Consider the following 6873-nt stretch of genomic DNA (forward strand, 5'->3'; position numbering starts at 1 on the left):
TATTCAAACTTTGGTTCAATTTCTATAACTATAACAATCTTATTTCAAGTGATGATCTTACTTGAACTTGTTTTCGTGTCATGATTCTGCTTCAAGAACTTCGAGCCATCCAAGGATCCATTGAAGCTAGATCCATTTTTCTCTTTTCCAGTAGGTTTATCCAAGGAACTTAAGGTAGTAATGATGTTCATAACATCATTCGATTCATACATATAAATATATCTTATTCGAAGGTTTAAACTTGTAATCACTAGAACATAGTTTAGTTAATTCTAAACTTGTTCGCAAACAAAAGTTAATCCTTCTAACTTGACTTTTAAAATCAACTAAACACATGTTCTATATCTATATGATATGCTAACTTAATGATTTAAAACCTGGAAACACGAAAAACACCGTAAAACCGGATTTACGCCGTCGTAGTAACACCGCGGGCTGTTTTGGGTTAGTTAATTAAAAACTATGATAAACTTTGATTTAAAAGTTGTTATTCTGAGAAAATGATTTTTATTATGAACATGAAACTATATCCAAAAATTATGGTTAAACTCAAAGTGGAAGTATGTTTTCTAAAATGGTCATCTAGACGTTGTTCTTTCGACTGAAATGACTACCTTTACAAAAAACAACTTGTAACTTATTTTTCCGACTATAAACCTATACTTTTTCTGTTTAGATTCATAAAATAGAGTTCAATATGAAACCATAGCAATTTGATTCACTCAAAACGGATTTAAAATGAAGAAGTTATGAGTAAAACAAGATTGGATAATTTTTCTCATTTTAGCTACGTGAAAATTGGTAACAAATCTATTCCAACCATAAATTAATCAACTTGTATTGTATATTATGTAATCTTGAGATACCATAGACACGTATACAATGTTTCGACCTATCATGTCGACACATCTATATATATTTCGGAACAACCATAGACACTCTATATGTGAATGTTGGAGTTAGCTATACAGGGTTGAGGTTGATTCCAAAATATATATAGTTTGAGTTGTGATCAATACTGAGATACGTATACACTGGGTCGTGAATTGATTCAAGATAATATTTATCGATTTATTTCTGTACATCTAACTGTGGACAACTAGTTGTAGGTTACTAACGAGGACAGCTGACTTAATAAACTTAAAACATCAAAATATATTAAAAGTGTTGTAAATATATTTTGAACATACTTTGATATATATGTATATATTGTTATAGGTTCGTGAATCAACCAGTGGCCAAGTCTTACTTCCCGACGAAGTAAAAATATGTGAAAGTGAGTTATAGTCCCACTTTTAAAATCTAATATTTTTGGGATGAGAATACATGCAGGTTTTATAAATGATTTACAAAATAGACACAAGTACGTGAAACTACATTCTATGGTTGAATTATCGAAATCGAATATGCCCCTTTTTATTAAGTCTGGTAATCTAAGAATTAGGGAACAGACACCCTAATTGACGCGAATCCTAAAGATAGATCTATTGGGCCTAACAAACCCCATCCAAAGTACTGGATGCTTTAGTACTTCGAAATTTATATCATATCCGAAGGGTGTCCCGGAATGATGGGGATATTCTTATATATGCATCTTGTTAATGTCGGTTACCAGGTGTTCACCATATGAATGATTTTTATCTCTATGTATGGGATGTGTATTGAAATATGAAATTTTGTGGTCTATTGTTACGATTTGATATATATATAGGTTAAACCTATAACTCACCAACATTTTTGTTGACGTTTTAAGCATGTTTATTCTCAGGTGATTATTAAGAGCTTCCGCTGTCGCATACTTAAATAAGGACGAGATTTGGAGTCCATGCTTGTATGATATTGTGTAAAAACTGCATTCAAGAAACTTATTTTGTTGTAACATATTTGTATTGTAAACCATTATGTAATGGTCGTGTGTAAACAGGATATTTTAGATTATCATTATTTGATAATCTACGTAAAGCTTTTTAAACCTTTATTGATGAAATAAAGGTTATGGTTTGTTTTAAAATGAATGCAGTCTTTGAAAAACGTCTCATATAGAGGTCAAAACCTCGCAACGAAATCAATTAATATGAAACGTTTTTAATCAATAAGAACGGGACATTTCACATATTTCCTTCCTGGCGTATCAGTAAACTCACCACCATGATGCAACTTTAAAGTAAACAATGATTCATATGAATCTGTCATTTCAAATAAACAGAAAATTGGGGTTATGAGTAGTAGCAAAATACATCAAATTAATAGATGAAAAACATAAATTCATTCACTCACCATATATTAATGGAATGTCGTATTCAGGTTCTTCAGGTCTTACAGTGTACATCATCTTCAATTTCACGCCCCCAATTCTAGGGTTTTAATGACGATTATAATTAGTGTTGATTTTTTAGATCTGAATGTTTTCCCTCGTCCCTGTGGTTTATATATGTGATTTAATAGGCATTGGACTAATTTACCCTCACATGTACCTCACATGATACAGACAAACGGCTGAAATTAACGTTTTTAGACGGAGGGACGAGGGTTGTAGGGGTTAAATACCACAGGGATGAGGAAAGCAAAAAATCGACCATAAGGACGAGGGGTGTATTTTGGGGTAAACAACAGGGACGAGGAGCGTAATTATGTCCATTATTTACTTTACATTATTTACTTAGTTTACTTGCTTATATACTAGCATATGAAGTTAATAGAATATAAGTGTACCTTAAGCCTTCCAGTATCTCAAAGTATTTATACATCATCTATCTTTCATGTGAGATGTTTATTTGAATTGTTAGATCACTTCATCCTGATCAAGATTGTCATTGAATAAATTGGAGTGGAAAAAGGGCTACAAAGGTATTCTTGATGCTATAGTTGCAGGAAATATTTTAAGGAGAATTAGAATTTTTCATAATGACAATTTGAACTGTTATCAAGAGTGATAGAATTTGAACTCTTATTTTCCTAATTATTGACATTCTCCTAATATATTCACTTGCTCAATGTTATATCCCGGTGAATGTTGATAGAATGTTCTACCAATTATAGTTGATAGTATCACGTTGACCCTTCCTTAAATGTTTATCCTACAGACGTAAGATATAACTGAACTTTAAGCGCTTGCTGGATCAATTGTTGGGACCAATTAAAAAGAGGTGATCGAAAATCTATACACTTAAAAGGTAAAATTATCATCTTATCAAATTTTTACATCAACAATGATATTATTCTCATTATGTTTTTTTTTTCAGAAGAAGGAGTAGATGTTTCTTCACTTTTGTGAGAGTCATGACGGGAAGAAGAAGACTCCTTTTGTCGAAGTTGGAGCTTAGTGCTTCTTTTTGCGTATCTGAAAGTTATTGCTTATCTCTTATGATTTGTATGGATATATGAACCTGCATCAACAATCATGTGTAACAAGTATTACTATATCCACCTAATGTATAGAACTATTTGTTTCATATATTACTAAAAACACGAACCATCACCATCTTCGTGCAATGCACGGGAAATGCACCTAGTACATATTAGACTCATTGTTTGCTTTTGCAACTTTGCTGTCACACCCTTCAATTTTCAAGGTAGTGCGCGCCGCGTACTCTGGCAGGCTAACTGAAAACTGAAATAAATAAGGGATTCTGAGGGTAAATGTGTAATTTTGTAATTAAAACCTTATAGCTGGGATATTTGGGTAGAACACTCTCATTCACATCAAAAACACTCCAGAAGCTTAGAGTGAGAAAAAAGTGGTGATTTTGGGGGGTTAGAGAGAGAGAGAGAGAGAGAGAGAGAGAGAGAGCTCATTTGTGAAGAAATTGAAGGATTTTGAAAGGTGCGTGAGGCTTGTAGGTGTTAATCAACTACACCAATAGTGATTTGCAGTTGTATATCATCGTCATCATCCTTTAATTTTTGTAATTAAACAACTTAGGGTTGGGATTGATGATGGAATTGGGGACTTGTATAGTCCTGTAATGATGTTATATCTTCATCTTAGTGTTTAACGAGCTAAGAATTTGTAAGTGTTGTGTAATATTAGGGTTCAGAATGTTAAATGAGGAATTTAGGTAATATGGATATGAAGTTGTAGTGTTACTACAGGTTGTAAAAATGTAATTTTGGGTCAATGTGTATAAGTTTACTTAGCAAGTATTATATCAAAGTGTGGTACTTACTAGTTGAGAATTACAAAAAGGGAGTGATTTTGGGTCATAATGTCTATGTAAGAAAGCTTTAGGGAATGAGTCTTTTGGGCAAGATTAAGATAGGTTGGGAATTTTTAATGTGTTGATGGTGGAAGTGATGAAATGGGTTACAATTAAACCTTTAGGGTCTTTAAGTTGCTATCTTAGAGTGCGTTTGTTTACCTCTTAATGGAATGGTTCAGCACTGAATGCTGAATCATTCAGCATTCAGTGCGATTGTTTCTGACCTCTGAATGAGATATGGTACTGAATGGTTCAGTATTCTGTGTTGAACCATTCAAAGTTAAAACACTCTCTTAACTATTAAGAGGCTAAATTTTATGCAATATTCTTTTTAAATCGTATCCAGAACACTTAACAAATAAGAATATTGTGTTGAATAACTGAACCCCGTGAATATTATTGATTCATTAGCCTCTATTTATAGAGTAGATAACCCTAGAAAACCTAATGGACCGAGCCCATAATGCAATCGAGTCAGGTCATAATACTAATACTCTAACACTCCCCCGCAGTCCAAACGTCGAATTCACAAAAGTTTGGACTGGAGTTAAAAAAAAAAAAAAACTAACAAATGAACAAAAGTGACAATTTTTTTCTTTGTTTGTTGCACTGAATAGAATGATATTCGTTGATTTGGTTGCATTGCTTGACTGCGTTTCCTTTTTTGTAGCGCTTTTTTTTCTGTTACGCTGTGGCTTGCTTTGCTTAGCCTAAGGATTGAGCAGAACTTGGGCTTAGAACTTTTATCGCCGATACAATCTTCTCTTCAACGCTGCAAAACAAGAGACTTTTTTTTTTTTTTTTTTTTTTTTGTATTCCTCTTTCTTTTCGGGGTTTGGAACCTAGTCAAGCTATGCGGCTCAGCCCCACGCCGATAAATTTATTTACTTCTTTATTTTAGATAAACAAATTCAAAAATGAACTATAAAATAATAAAGTGGCAATAGGGTTATTTTGATATTGTTTGTGACTCGGCGCAATTTTGTTTGCAAATCAATGAGAGGAAGAAAAAAAGATAGCTAACGATGATGATGATGATGATGATGATGATGATGATGATGATGATGATGATGATGATGATGATGATGATGATGATGATGATGATGATGATAATAATAATAATAATAATAATAATAATAATAATAATAAAAAGAAATAATATTGAAAAGAAGGAAGATCGTATTGGTTCTGTGAACTCAAGCAAATCTGGAACATTCAAACGAAGTCGAATTGTTTTGCTCGACGGCTGTATTCGTTTTGCTCGACGGCCGTATTTTTTATTTTTTTTATTTGGGTTGGTAGGATTTTAGGAAAAATAAAATTAAAGAGGTGACTAAGGATAGAAAGATTTGACGGGGCGGTAAAGAGACAGCGACTCAAGACGGCCGACTGGGTCTCGGGATCAAACCTAAGCTCTGATTACCATGTTGAATAACTGAACCCCGTGAATATTATTGATTCATTAGCCTCTATTTATAGAGTAGATAACCCTAGAAAACCTAACGGACGGAGCCCATAATGCAATCGGGCTGGTCCATTACTAATACTCTAACATATTGAACTTTTTGTTAATGTTAAACGATAACAAGTTGATTTAATTGATTCATATTTTTTATTTCAAAATGATTATCAAATAGCTTATTGTCATTCAGAACTAAATTCATTCAGAGACTCTGAACCATTCAGATTATGAACCATTCAGCGCTAAATCATTCAGTTTTATCAAACGCACCCTTAGTATTGTGTAATTAATAGTGCGATTGTGTGTGTGAATGTGCTTGTAGAGGTCGCGCTAAGGAAAACTAATTAATCGTTAACTTCCACGTTTTGTCGTCTAAAAGGTGAGTACATAGCTAGTAGGGTTACCTTTGGGAAAGGTTTGTATATTGTAACGACCCGCCAAAATCGTTATTGACGGCGCTGTTAACTTAGGTCCCGTTACGTGGTCATAGTCCCTAAATGAGACGCGTTTGACCAAAATTATGTCGCATTCATTTGAAACGTATATGACTTGCAAAGTTTTAAGTAAACCAAACGGTTCGACAACATGTATAAGTTTACAAAAGTAATAAGTATAAATGAAATAATTTGCGACATAACATAAGTTGTAAATCTCGAATGCTATCAATAGCGTATGTATGTATGTATGTATGCTTGACCCCAAGCAAGTAAATCAAGTGTATGCATGTATGCTTGACTCCAAGCAAGTATAAATGTACACGGAAGCATGTATCAAGTAGCCAAGTATGAACCTGAGAAACATATAGAAAACTGTCAACGAAAAACGTTGGTGAAACCATAGGTGTATTTGTAAAGTATGTTTTTGAACCACAAGATTTAGTATCAAAGCGTATACATCTCAAAAGATGTTGTTTGTATCACGAGCACCCAATTACCAAAGCTTAACTGAATCTTACCTCTGCATAATAGTGTTAGAACCTACACTATATCCCGAAAATACGTTTCATTAATCCGAATGAGGGTTCGTCAAACCCGTATGGCCACACAACATAAGTTCTCGCTTACACCCTACAAGTGTAACTAATAATAATTGGACTTGAGGATTTTTGTTCTAACTCGTACGTATCTTTGCTTTCGTATTTGTGTTCAAAGTATAAAAGTATCAACCGTATAAAATGTATACAAAGTATATGTTTCTCAGCCCACGATTTAA

This window comes from Rutidosis leptorrhynchoides, chromosome 5 (genome assembly GCF_046630445.1).
Source record: "Rutidosis leptorrhynchoides isolate AG116_Rl617_1_P2 chromosome 5, CSIRO_AGI_Rlap_v1, whole genome shotgun sequence".
Lineage (NCBI taxonomy): Eukaryota > Viridiplantae > Streptophyta > Magnoliopsida > Asterales > Asteraceae > Rutidosis > Rutidosis leptorrhynchoides.